Raw genomic sequence first — 14,874 nt, 5'->3', positions numbered from 1 at the left:
CTCCAGGAACAGCCCTGCTGGGCGGCCGTGAAAAGGCTGGGAGAGCAGCGCGGGCTTCAGGAACAGCCCAGGATTCGGTGACCCCTGGCAAATCATCATTCGACCCCCAGGTTGAGAACCACTTCGGTAAAAGTAGCATTCGTAATGGAGATAGCACATTTGTCACGCTGTAACAGACTGAAAAGCGCGTCTCTCGTCTCTCACCAAACTTTTACTAACACGCAGTAACACGAGATTAGCAAAAGCAGCCCCAAGGGTGGCGCCTGTGGAATCGCTCTTATCCTTTATAGTGCCGTCGTACGTGTTGTACGTCACCGCGTTTGAGAACGACAAGATTTTGTCTCGACAGTGTGTATGCAAGGAAAGCTTGACAAGAATCTCATAGAGGGAAATGATGTTTCTTTTACGACGAGATTCTCGGTGGTGTGTACGAGGCATAAGCCATTAGGCACTAGTAATGATTTTGTCCATCTTTTGAGAACTTGTGAAAATCAGTGTCCAGTGCCCCGCTACCACATGCTCTTTGTAAACCGGCGGCGTGGGAAGGTATTCGTCAGCCCATTAAGAAGCCATGTCAAGTTGTCAAATAAAGTGACCCTATTGCAGTGATGGTGAACCTTGGCACCTGAGATGTTTTGGAACTACATTTCCCATGATGCTCATGCTCTCCGCAGTGTAGCTGAGCATCATGGGAAATGTAGTTCCAAAACATCTGGGGTACCAAGGTCCACCATCGCTGCCCTATTGCTATGAAAAAATAAAGCTTAATAAAAGCAGTAGGTTACAAATACTTACCAATCTGGTGACTCCAGTCTTTGCTCTCTTGCACAGCTATGGCAGCCATTGGTATCCAACACTTTAGGGCATGTTTAATGCCCTGTCACCCGATGGCCCAGATTCACAGACACTGGCGCACATTTATGCCGCCGTAGCATATCTCCTGTACGCTACGCCGACGCAGCGCAGACAGGCAAGCATGGAATTCACAAAGCCAATGCTCCCAAAACTGCGCTGGGTTTCCAAGGCGTAAGTCGGCGTAAGTGGAAGTGGGCGTGAGCCATGCAAATGAGGCATGACCCCATGCAAATGTAGGGCCGACAGATACGTATAACGAACGGCGCATGCGCCGTCCCGTGGACGCATACCAGTGCACATGCTCACAATCACGTCGGAACAACTGCCTAAGATACGCCGGATCACTGTCTATGGCGTGAACGTAACCTACGCCCAGCCATATTCACGTCCAATGTAAACTACGTGAAATACGCCGGCTTGAGTTCCCTGGTGCAGCCCTTTGCATGTCTGCTGCTGAGTTACACCTCCTTTATGGGGCTTAACTTTGCGCCGGATGTACAACTTACGCGCACTAGTCGTAGCCTGCGTCGGGCGCACGTACGTTCGTGAATCGCCGTATTTCCCTCATTTGCATATTGGAATAGAAAATCAATGGGAGCGCCACATGCGTCCAGCGTAAATATGCGCCCACGCTACGCCGGCGTAGGCAAGTTACGTCGGTGGGATGAAGCCTGTTTTTAGGCGTATCTTAGTGCCGTATCTTAGTTTGTGAGTACGGCGCACAGATACGACGGCGCATATTTGCACTTACGCGGCATATCTGGAGATACGTCGGCGAAAGTGCTTTGTGAATCCGGGCCATTGTGTTCATTGTTTCCACCAAACAGACACTTTGTTACTACAGCACACAATAGGAGCTGAGCAGGGGAATCCTTTGGGGGGTCAAACTATCATGCTCCTTGAAGTGTAGGTTATCAGAGGTGGCTGTTGCTTTACAAGAATGGAGATAAGAGTCCATGTCTTCCAGACTGGTAATTATTAGTAATCTTACAGGCTGTTTCTATTTACGGTTTTCCCTCCCCTGGAGACAGGGTCCATTTAAACATTTCAAGTTTAATAGAGGACATCCAGTATTTCCTCTGTAGAATGCTCGGCTGCTTTTAACCGCTTCACCCCCGGACCATTTTGGTGGTTAAAGATCGGGCCACTTTTTGCGATTCGGCACTGCATTGCTTTAACTGACAATTGCGCGGTCGTGCGACGTGGCTCCCAAACAAAATTGATGTCCTTTTTTCCCCACAAATAGAGCTTTCTTTTGGTAGTATTTGATCACCTCTGCGATTTTTATTTGTTGCGCTATAAACAAAAAAATAGCGACGATTTTGAAAAAATTGCAATATTTTTAACTTTTTGCTATAATAAATATCCCCCAAAAAAATATCAAACATGTTTTTCCTCAGTTTAGGCCGAAACGTATTCTTCTACATATTTTTGGTAAAAAAAGGGGTTTATTGATAGGTTTGCGCAAAAGTTATAGCTTCTACCAAATAGGGGACTGTTTATGGCATTTTTATTAATAATTTTTTTTTTACTAGTTATGGCGGCGATCAGCGATTTTTATCGTGACTGCGACATTATGCCGGACACATCGGACACTTTTGACACCATTTTGGGACCATTGTCATTTTTACAGCGGTCAGTGCTATAAAAATGCACTGATTACTGTAAAAATGACACTGGCAGTGAGGGGGATAACCGCAAGGTGGCGCTGCAGGGGTTAAGTGTTCCCTAGGAAGTGATTCTTACTGTTAGGGGGCGTAGCTACACGTGACATTTCACTGATGACCGTTCCCGATCACGGGGAATGGTCATCAGTGACAGTGTCACTAGGCAGAATAGGGGAATGCCTTGTTTACAAAGGCATTCCCCTGTTCTGCTCTTGCCGACCGCAATCGCGGGACTCCCGGGGAAAATCGCGTTCCCGGGACCTGCGGCCGCACTCGCGAGGCACGTGGCGGGCGCGAGCGCACCCGCTGGGCGGCAGATTTAAAGGGACGTACCTGTACGCCAATCTGCCTGTCCGTGCCATTCTGTCGTTGTAAATAGGCGTGTGGCGGTCGGCCCCATCATAGTGTCAGTGGAAGGTATAGTTCCCTATTGTTGGTGTCAGTGGAAGGAATCGTGCACCATTGTTGGTATCAGTGGGAAAAATAATGTTCCATCATTTAGATCAGTGGGAAGAATAATGTTCCATCATTGGGTGTCGGTGGCAGGAATTAGGCCCCATTGTTGATGTCAATAGGAGGAAAGGTGTCCCAAGAGCTGGATAAATGCAAGAATGCAGGATACCTCTCAACTCAAGAAAAAGGCCACATCCAGTCCACGGGCCATAGTTTGGAGGCCACTGATATACAGTGCCTTGCAAAAGTATTCACCCCCGTGGCTTTTTACCTATTTTGTTACATTACACCCTTTAGTTCAGTGGGTTTTTTTTTAATCTGAATTATATGTGATGTATCAGAACACAATAGTCTAAGTTGGTGAAGTAAAATTAGCAAAAATATGTACATAAAACAATTTTTCAGAAATAACAAACTGATAATTGGCATGTGCGTATGCAGGGCCGCCATCAGGGAGGTACAGGCAGTACACCTGTAAGGGGTTCGGAGATCCCCAGGGCCCCGGAAGACAATCTCCCTTTTTTTTTTTATAAAAAAAAATAATCTATTTTTTATATATTTTTTTTCTTTTTTTTTATATATATATATATATATATATATATATATATATATATATATATATATATATATATATATATATATAATATTATTATTATTATTATTAAAGGGCCCAGAGGGCCCCAGATGAATACCCCCCTTTTTTTATATATATTTTTCTTTATTTCTTCCTTTTTGTAAAGCCCCCCCCCCCCCCCTGCTTCTCAATTTCAGGCGACAGCACCCCCCAGGTTCTCTGCTATAGGGGGCCCATGCCTGAGGCTGTGTAAGGGGCTTCATAATTCCTAATGGCGGCCCTGTGCGTATGTATTCACCCCCTTTGTTATGAAGCCCAGAAAAAGCTCTGGTGCAGCCAATTACCTTCAGAAGTCACAGAATTAGTGAAATGATGTCCAGCTGTGTGCAATCTAAGTGTCACATGACCTGTCATTACATAGACACACCCTTTTGAAAGGCCCCAGAGGCTGCAACACCTAACCAAGAGGCACCACTAACCAAACACTGCCATGAAGACCAAGGAACTCTCCAAACAAGTAAGGGACAATGTTGTTGAGAAGTACAAGTCAGGGTTTGGTTATAAAAAAATATCCAAATCTTTGATGATCCCTAGGAGCACCATCAAATCTATCATAACCAAATGGAAAGAACATGGCACAACAGCAAACCTGCCAAGAGACGGCCGCACACCAAAACTCACGGACCGGGCAAGAAGGGCATTAATCAGAGAGGCGGCACAGAGACCTAAGGTAACCCTGGAGGAGCTACAGAGTTCCACAGCAGAGACTGGAGTATCTGTACATAGGATGACAATAAGCCGTACGCTCCATAGAGTTGGGCTTTATGGCAGAGTGGCCAGAAGAAAGTCATTACTTTCAGCAAAAAACAAAATGGCACGTTTTAAGTTTGCGAAAAGGAATGTGGGAGACTCCCAAAATGTATGGAGGAAGGTGCTCTGGTCTGAGGAGACTAAAATTTAACATTTTGGCCATCAAAGAAAACGCTGTGTCTGGCGCAATTCCAACACATCCCATCACCCAAAGAACACCATCCCCACTGTGAAACATGGTGGTGGCAGCATCGTGCTGTGGGGATGTTTTTCAGCAGTCAGGACTGGAAAACTGGTCAGAGTTGAGGGAAAGATGGATGGTGCTAAATACAGGGATATTCTTGAGCACCTGTGCCACTCTGTGTGTGATTTGAGGCTAGGATGGAGGTTCACCTTCCAGCAGGACAATGACCCCAAACACACTGCTAAAGAGTGGTTTAAGGGGAAACATGTAAATGTGTGAGAATGGCCTAGTCAAAGCCCAGACCTCAATCCCATAGAAAATCTGTGGTCAGATTTTTTAGAACCCCGAAAAATGATCGTGTGTACGCGGCATTATACAAGCTGTACACTCACTACATTACATTGTACCAAAGTGTCATTTCTTCAGTGTTCTATCACAAAAGATAGAAGAAAAGATTTACAAGAATATGAGGGGTGTACTCACTTTTGTGAGATAATGTACATCTGATTACAATATTCGTTTATGTAGGAAAAAGTCAGTGTTCTAGTTTGCATTCGTCCTACAATTTGTATTTTCATGCAGCGTGCATAAAAATATTCTCTGCGTCAGTCTGAATTTCATCCGGTTATGGAATTTTGTACTGTAAATAGATAAAATAAATGGCTACTAAAAGTGATTTCCACCGAGTGAAGGGGCCTGGTCCGATCATTTCTGTACTTCAAGCAGGTCGTGTTTTCTGATGCAAGAAATCCCTACAGACAAAAATGGATGTATGGTCTATGCCGGCTGTTCAGGTTAGAGAGAAAAAAAAAAAAAAACGCCGGTCACGGCGCATAAATACGTTTGGAAGCAGACACCAAAAAATGTGCTTTATTAACCCGCATCACTGCATGTGCATGGGGGTACACTGGGGGTACACTGGTCCCTGTTATGGGACTGGAGACTATCCGAGGTCACCCTGAAAGTCAACTATGGACACTATGACCATCAATGTCTGGCTGTAAGAAATTGCAACTTTACACTATATTTTTCAAAAATAATATATAATATATATTTATAATATATATTTTAAATAATAAAAAAAAAAATATATATATATATATATATATATATATATATATATATATATACATATATACACACATACATATATACACACATACATATATATATATATATATATATACATACATATATACACACACATATATATATATATATATATATATATATATATATATATATATATATATATATATATGACACACACACTGGGGGCAGATCCACAGACAGAGTACGCCGGCGTGCTTTCAAATTTCCCTTGTCGTATCTTTAGTTTGAATCCTCAAACCAAGATACGACGGCATCTGGGTTAGATCTGACAGGTGTACGTCCTCGTACGCCTTCGGATCTAAGATGCAATACTTCGGCGTCCGCTGGGTGGAGTTTGCGTCGTTTTCCGCGTCGGGTATGCAAATTAGCTATTTCCGATGATCCACGAACGTACGCGCGGCCGTCGCATTCTCTTACGTCGATGGCTGAAGACAGGTAAGTGTACACAAAAAAAAAAAATTGACAACGCTACAAGCCTTTATTAAGGCTAGAGATAGGTTAGGCAAAAAATTAATTTTAGGGTGAACCCCCCGCTTTAATCACTCACACAGAATAAGGTGATTCAGGGGAAAAAACGCATTATGGCCACTAGATGGAGCTAATGAAATCTAGATAACTATGTATTTACAGTGGAACCTTGGTTTAAGAGTAACTTGGTTTGAGAGCGTTTTGATTTGTGAGCAAACTTTTTTTTTAAATTCTGACACGGTTTGCGAGTGTTGACTCGCAAGACGAGCAGAATTCAAGCTAAATAGGCCTGCAGTACTTCATTTGGCCTGAGGTACGTGGGGCGCAGGAGCCGAGCAGAGCCGAAAATAGGCTTGCAGTACCTCATTTGGCCTGAGGTACGGGGGCGCATGAGCCGTGAAAAGCCGACCATTGGCCTGCAGTACCTCATTTGGCCTGAGATACGGGGGCGCAGGAGCTGAGAGAAGCCGAACATTGGCCTGCAGTACCTCATTTGGCCTGAAGTACAGGGGCGCAGTGTCCTCTGGCCTTTTCGCCGGTTTTCGGCGCTCTGGCGCCCCCGCGCCTTGCATTCCATTGAAGTCAATGCGGAACAAATTATTTCCATTGACTCCAATGGGAAAACTCGCTTTGATATGCGAGTACTTTGGATTACGAGCATACTCCTGGAACGGACTATGCTCGTAATTCGAGGTTCAACTGTACTATGATTCTCAGCTCCATCTAGTAGCCATAATGCAGTGTTTTCCTGGTCCTGTCTATTTAATATGAATGATCAACATTCGACCTGGAGAGAAAATATCCTGATAACATTCAATGTTCCCCCGATTCACACATAACGAACGTACATGCATTTTCACAGGAGGAATAGCTCTGCAATTTTATTTTTTTATAATTTTTTCTTTAATAAATGCCCCCCTTACATTTTTAAAGCCATTTTCTAGCTCTGTAGAGTTTTGCGATGATGGCAAGATTCCAAGCATGTTTCTTTGGAATGTTGCTCAAGTCACTAAAGGAGAGCGCCTGTTAGCAGAGCACAATGCCGTGAAGCGATCAACGACCACTCTAGCAATTCAATCACTCGCTGTCATCCCCGGCATTAATGATTTGCGGCACTCATTCATCTCAGCCTCAAACTCACCCGTCTGACTACAGCCTAAGGCTTCATTTCCATGGACGTTTTTACAGCCACTTTCTTTAGCCTTTTTTACAGCTTAAAAAACGCCTGTCCATGTTTGTTTGTTTTTTTGAATTTTTTGTTTTTTTCTTAGCTGGAGCTCAAAAACGCTGCGGTAGCGTTTTTGCGCGTTTCTGAGCGTTTTTACACCTCTACTCTGGAGCTTCAGAACGCACTGGTACTGTTTTTTTTTTTTGCAGCTTAAAAACGGATCAGCCATCTACAGCTCAAAAACGTCATGGTGGGCATGAGGCCATAGACTAACATGGAGAGTCGTTTTTAACCACTTAAGCCCCGGACCATTTTGTTGCTAAATGCCCAGGCCAGGTTTTGCGATTCGGCACTGCGTCGCTTTAACAGACAATTGCGCGGTCGTGCGACGTGGCTCCCAAACAAAATTGGCGTCCTTTTTTTCCCCACAAATAGAGCTTTCTTTTGGTGGTATTTGATCACCTCTGCGGTTTTTATTTTTTGCGCTGTAAACAAAAATAGAGCGACAATTTTGAAAAAAATGAATATTTTTTACTTTTTGCTATAATAAATATCCCCCAAAAACATATAAAAAAAATAAATTCCTCAGTTTAGGCCGATACGTATTCTTCTACCTATTTTTGGTAAAAAAAATCGCAATAAGCGTTTATCGATTGGTTTGCCCAAAATTTATAGCGTTTACAAAATAGGGGATAGTTTTATTTATTTATTTATTTTTTACTACTAATGGCGGTGATCAGCGTTTTTTTTCGTGACTGCGACATTATGGCGGACACTTCGGACCATTTTGACACATTTTTGGGACCATTGTAATTTTCACAGCAAAAAATGCATTTAAATTGCATTGTTTATTGTGAAAATGATAGTTGCAGTTTGGGAGTTAACCACAGGGGGCGCTGTAGGAGTTAGGGTTCACCTACTGTGTGTTTACAACTGTAGGGGGGTGTGGCTGTAGGTGTGACGTCTTCGATCGAGTCTCCCTATATAAGGGATCACTCGATCGATACGCCGCCACAGTGAAGCCGTGTTTACATACGGCTCTCCCCGTTCTTCAGCTCCGGGGAGCGATTGCGACGGGGCGGCTAGAAACGAATAGCCGCGCCGTCGTCCCAGATCGCTCCCTGAGGTAAGCTGCCCCGCCGCACGCAGCAGAGGGGGTCCTGATCGGACCCCCGACCCGCTAGAAGGCAGGGACGTATATATACGCCCATCTGCCTGTACGTGCCATTCTGTGGACGTAAATTGGCGTGCAGCGGGCGTTAAGTGGTTAAGCTGCAAAAAACGCTCAGAAAAGTGTCTGTAAAAACGTCCATGGAAATGAAGCCTAAAGGTTTAACTCTGAAGAGTTACATCCAGATCGAGTCCTGGAACGGGCTTTAGCTTTCAACAGCGTGCCAACTGCCAACATCTCTTTAATTAACCCTTTGCGTGTCTCCTGGCCACAGGTAAAGCCGAATCAGCTTTAGCTTTCAACAGCGCGTCAACTGGCGTCGTTGCTATAATTAACCCTTTGTATGTCTCCTGGCCACAGGTAAAGAAGGGCTTTAGCTTTCAAAAACATGTCAACTGCCAACACTTTTTTAATTAACCCTTGGTGTGTCTCCTGGCCAAAATCTCCCGTCTGACGTCAGCCTAAAGGTTTCACTTTAAAGAGTTACATCCAACTGCGCGTCAACTGGCAACATTTCTGAAATTAAACCCTTTGGGGCAGATCCACGTACATCGGCGCATTAATGCGCCGGGGCGTAGCGTATCTAAGATACACTACGCCGCTGTAACTTACATTTTTTTGGTTTGAATCCTCAGCGAATTTGCGCCGTAATTTACGGCGGCGTAGTGTATCTATTGCGGCGTAAGGGCGCAGAATTCAAATGGATGTAATGGGGGCGTGTTTTATGTAAATACGTTGTGACCCGACGTAAACAAAGTTTTTTTTTAACTGCGCATGCGCCGTCCGTGGGGGTATCCCAGTGCGCATGCTCGAAATTAACCCAGAACAAGCCGATGTTTACGACTGTGACGTCATTCTACGCAAATCCCTTTTCGGGAACGACTTACGCAAACAACGTAAAAAATTCTAAATTGTACGCGGGAACGACGGCCATACTTAACATTGAGTACGCCTCATAACAGCAGCTTTAACTATACGCCGGGAAAAAGCCGAACGAAAAATGCGCCGGGCCGACGTACGTTCGTGGATCGCCGTAACTAGCTAATTTGCATACTCGACGCGGATTTCGACGGGAACGCCACCTAGCGCCCGCCGGAAAATTGCAGCTTAGATCCGACGGCGTACTAAGACGTACGCCTGTCGGATCGATCCCAGATGCCGTCGTATCCTGTTTTGTGGATACAAAACAAAAATACGACGCAGGAAATTTAAAATTACGCCGGCGTATCAGTAGATACGCCGGCGTAATCCTTTTGTGGATCTGCCCCTTTGTGTATCTCCTGGCCACAGCTAGAAAAAAATTGGATTTAGCTTTTCAAAAACATATCAACTGCCAACATTTTTATAAAAAAAAAACTTTGGGCCAGATTCACAAAAGAGATACGACGGCGTATCTCCTGATACGCCGTCGTATCTCTGTGATCCGCCCGTCCTAACTATGCGCCTGATTCATAGAATCAGGTTACGCATAGATAGCCCTAAGATCCGACATGTGTAACTTGTGTTACACCGTCGGATCTTAGGATGCAATTCTAGGCCGGCCGCTAGGTGGCGATTCCATTGCGGTCGGCGTAGAATATGCAAATGACTAGTTACGGCGATTCACGAACGTCCGCTTTGCCCGTCGATCTAAATTTACGTCGTTTCCGTAGAGATGCGTCACGTAAAACTAAGCATGCCCTCTAGGTGGCCTAACCAATGTTAAGTATGGCCGTCGTTCCCGCGTCAAAATTTAAAATTTCACGTCATTTGCGTAAGTCGTCCGTGAATGGCGCTGGACGCCATTTACGTTAACGTCGAAACCAATGACGTCCTTGCGATGTCATTTAGCGCAATGCATGTCGGGTGATTTAAGGGACGGAGCATGCGCAGTACACTTGGCGCGGGAACGCGCCTAATTTAAATGGTGCCCGCCCCATTTGAATTAGGCGGGCTTGCGCCGAGCGGATTTACGCTACGCTACCGCAAGTTTACAGGTAAGTGCTTTGTGAATCAAGCACTTACACTGTAAACCTGCGGCGGTGTAACGTAAATGGGATACGTTACGCCGCCGCTGCGCAACGTATTTGTCTGTGAATCTGGCCCTTTGTGTCTCCAGGCAACAGGTAAAGTGGAATGCGCTTTAGCTTTCAACAGCACCTCACCTGCCCACATTTCTTTCATGTATTCTTTGTGTGTCTCCTGACCACAGGTAAAGTGAAATTAGCTTTAGCTTTCAACAACATGTCAACTGCCAACATTTCTGTATTTAACCCTTCATGTGTCTGCTGTTCACAGGTAAAGCAGAATGGGCTTTAGCTTTCAAAAACATGTCAACTTCCAACACTTTTATAATTAACCCCTGGTGTGTCCCCTGGCCAAAACCACCCGTCTGACATCAGCCTAAAGGTTTAACTTTAAAGAGTTACAACCTGATCAAGCCCTGGAATCGGCTTTAGCTTTCAACAGCACGTCAACTGGCAACATTTCTGAAATGAAACCCTTTGTGTATCCCCTGGCCACAGCTAGAGAAAAATGGGCTTTAGCTTTTTTTTATAACATATTAACTGCCAATTTTTTTTATAAATAACCCTTTGTGTGTCTCCAGGCCACAGGTAAAGTGGAATGCACTTTAGCTTTCAACAGCACCTCAACTGCCCACATTTCCTCATGTATTTTTTGTGTGTCTCCTGACCACAGGTAAAGTGAAACTAGCTTTAGCTTTCAACAACATGTCAACTGCCAACATTTCTGTATTTAACCCTTCGTGTGTCTGCTGGTCACAGGTAAAGCAGAATGGGCTTTAGCTTTCAACAGCATGCCAACTGGCAACATTTTTTAAATGAACCCTTGGTGGGTCTCCTGGCCACAGCTAGAGAAAAATAGGCTTTAGCTTTCAAAAACATATCAACTGCCAACATTTTTATAAATAACTCTTTGTGCGTCTCCTGCCCACAGGTAAAGTGAAATCAGCTTTATCTTTCAACAACATGTCAACTGCCAACATTTCTGTATTTAACCCTTTTTGTGTCTGCTGGTCACAGTTAAGCAGAATGGGCTTTAGCTTTCAACAGCATGTCAACTGCCAATATTTCTGTGTTTTTATCCCTTTGTGTGACTCCTGGCCTTGGATAAAGCTGAATGGGCTTTAGCTTTCAACAGCACCTCAACTTCCAACATTTTTATAATTAGCTCTTGGTGTGTCTCCTAGCCACAGGTAAAGTAGAACAGGCTTTAGCTTTCAACAGCACCTCAACTGCCCACATTTCTTTAATGTATTCTTTGTGTGTCTCCTGCCCACAGGTAAAGTAAAATAAGCTTTAGCTTTCAACAACATGTCAACTGCAAATATTTCAGTATTTTAACCCTTTGGTTTGTTTCTATGGGAAGTTGTAGCAGGGTGCAGCATGCAACACTTGCTTGGTTAGGAGGACAGGACGCCCGCCTCACTCGCTTTTCTGTGGAATTTTGGCATGCTGGGCACACAGGCTTCTGGTGCCAGTGTGGAGTCTAGAAAGTTGATGCAGCTTTACCTCTACCTTTTAATTAAAGAAATGTTGGCAGTTGACAAGACGTACAGAGCTAAAGCCCGTTCCACTTTGCCCAAGGCCTTGGGCAAAGCGGAATGTGCTTTACCTTTCAATATTACGTTAACGGACAATATCTCTTTAAATTAACCCTTTGTGAGTCTCCTGGACACAGGCATAGCGGAACAGGCTTTAGCTCTGAACGTCTTGTCAACTGCCAACATTTCTTTAATTAAAAGATAGAGGTAAAGCTGCATCAACTTTCTAGACTCAGCACTGGCACCAGACGCCCGTGTGCCCAGCATGCCAAAATTCCACTGAAGAGCGAGCGAGGCGGGCGTCCTGTCCTCCTAACTAAGCAAGTGTTGCATGCTGCACCCTGCTACAACTTCCCATAGAAACAAACCAACCCCCCCCCCCCCCAACGCACATACACTTCTCCCCCCTTTCCATCTCTGCTGTCAAAGGAGAAATATCATTGATCGGTCCTGAAAAGGCTTCTGGGGTCACCCCTCACCAGCAAAATGCCATTGGGTGAGAAAATTAGACGGGGGGGGGGAGAAAATATTGTCACGGGGATGCCGGGTGAGTAATCAATATAACAAGGCAATAAAAAAAAAGTAAAGAATAAACAAAAATAAGGTTAAAAAAAGGGAAAATATTGTTGTGGGGGATCCCGGGCAAGTAATCCATAAAACAAGCTAATAAAAAATAAACAGAAGCCATAACAAAAAAGGGAAATATTGTCATTGGGGATCCCGTGCGAGAAATCAATAAAACAAGCCAATAAAAAAAAAAAAGAAAGCTAAGAAAAATAAAAGGGAAATATTGTTGTGGGGGATCCCGGGCGAGAAATCAATAAAACAAGCCAATAAAAAAAGAAGCTAGAAAAAATTTAATAAAAGGAAAATATTGTCGTGGGGGATTCCCGGGTGAGAAATCAATAAAACAAGCCAATAAAAAAAAAAAAGAAGGCTAAAAAAAATAAAAAATAAAAGGGAAATATTGTTGTGGGGGATCCCGGGTGAGTAATCAATAAAACAAGCCAATAAAAAAAAAAAAGACAAGAAAAAAAAAGAAAAAAGGAAAATATTGTTGTGAGGGATCCCGGGCGTGTAATCAATAAAACAAGCCAATAAAAAAAAAAGGCTAAAATAAAAAATAAATAAAAGGGAAATATTGTTGTGGGGGATCCCGGGCGAGAAATCAATGAAACAAGCCAATAAAAAAAGAAGCAAGAAAAAAAAAAGGAAAATATTGTCATGGGGGATCCCGGGCGAGAAATCAATAAAACAAACCAATAAAAAAAGAAGCTAGAAAAAATTAAATAAAAGGGAAATATTGTCATGGGGGATCTCGGGAGAGAAATCAATAAAACAAGCCAATAAAAAATAAAAAGAAGGCTAAAACAAATAAAAAATAAAAGGGAAATATTGTTGTGGGGGACTCCGGGTGAGGAATTAATAAAACAAGCCAATTAAAAAAAAAAAGAAAGACAAGAAAAAAAAAAGAAAAAAGGAAAATATTGTTGTGAGGGATCCCGGGCGTGTAATCAATAAAACAAGCCAATAAAAAAAAAAAAGAAGACAAGAAAAAAAAAAGAAAAAAGGAAAATATTGTTGTGCGGCATCCCGGGCGAGTAATCAATAAAACAAGGTAATAAAAAAAGAAATAAAAAAAAGACAAGAAATAAAAAGAAAAAAGGAAAATATTGTTGTGCGGGATCCCGGGCGAGTAATCAATAAAACAAGGTAATAAATAAATGAATAAAAAAAAGACAAGAAAAATTAAATAAAAAAGGAAAATATTGTTGTGAGGGATTCCGGGCGAGAAATCAATATAAAAAGAAAAGGAAGGCTGCCCTTTAAATGGTTGAGAAAATGGGGAACCTACCTGGCTGTGATCAGTAGTGCATTAGCCTGGTGTGTCTGGAGGAGAGCGTCTCTTCTAAAGTGATGCAGAGCTGTGTGACTGTGTGAACATATTCCATGCTATTTAAAACATTCTCATCCCCTACAGTCCAGGCCAGCAAACTGTAGCTCTCTCTCTCTCTGTTCCTTCGCTCTCTCTCTCTCTCTCTCTCTTACCCTCCCTATCATCTATTCTCCCCACCCCTTTATCATCCATCTCCCTTAAAGGGGTCCATCCTTATAAGGACATTGCTGAAAAATGTCTGCAGATCACTGGTTGCTGCTGAGTAGCCCCTAGGAAGGATTCACAGTGGATGGAAAAATTACCCCCCCGCGTGCATCTGTTGCATGAATGAAAGTGTGAAAGACCTGGGGGGGTGAATATTCGACTCGGCGGGAGGCTATCAGGATTGAAGGACCACGAGAGCATGAAATTATTCTGGTAGCTGTATGAGGCTACTACCTGTCATGAGACTATTCAGTATAGACATTTCTTTCCTTTTTTCTCGTTTCTTTTTTTTTTTTGCATGCTTTTATATATATATATATATATATATATTTTAAGGCAAATCAAGCTGTCCAGCAAAAATGACAGTTACAGGGGTTGAGATTATCTGTTTATTGCTGGCAGGGAAGCTCAGAGTGGTCAGATTTTTGTTCATATGGATTTTGTTTTTTCTCCAAAAAGAAAATGAGGTGATTAGGGGTGATTAGTGCGCACGCCTATGTTCATATGGATGAGACTAATATATATATATATATATATACATATATATACATATATATATATATATATATATATATATATATATATATATATATATATATATATTACATATATTAGTCTCATACATGTGAACATAGGCGTGCGCACTAATCACCCCATGTGATGCATATTCACCCTGTTTAGATCCCTGATATTTCACTAAAGCCCCCTAACTGGGTTCCTAAAAAAAAATTGAAAAAGAAAACATTTAAAGAAATAAAATTGTAAA

The 14,874-nt window shown here is 42.9% G+C and overlaps 1 protein-coding gene across 1 annotated transcript in view; it reads right to left on the bottom strand.

The window, feature by feature from the left end:
- Positions 1–14,033, bottom strand: part of PNCK (pregnancy up-regulated nonubiquitous CaM kinase) — a 156,447-nt gene extending 142,414 nt beyond the window's left edge. The window contains exon 1 of the mRNA XM_040322878.1: positions 13,863–14,033. The gene's annotated coding sequence lies outside the window, so the exon portion shown is untranslated. The remainder of the gene's footprint in view (positions 1–13,862) is intronic.
- Positions 14,034–14,874: the final 841 nt, after the last annotated feature.

Source organism: Rana temporaria, chromosome 9 (assembly GCF_905171775.1).
Source record: "Rana temporaria chromosome 9, aRanTem1.1, whole genome shotgun sequence".
NCBI classification, from domain to species: domain Eukaryota; kingdom Metazoa; phylum Chordata; class Amphibia; order Anura; family Ranidae; genus Rana; species Rana temporaria.
Note: the sequence above shows the minus strand (reverse complement) of the source record. Positions and strands in the feature narration are given on the sequence as shown.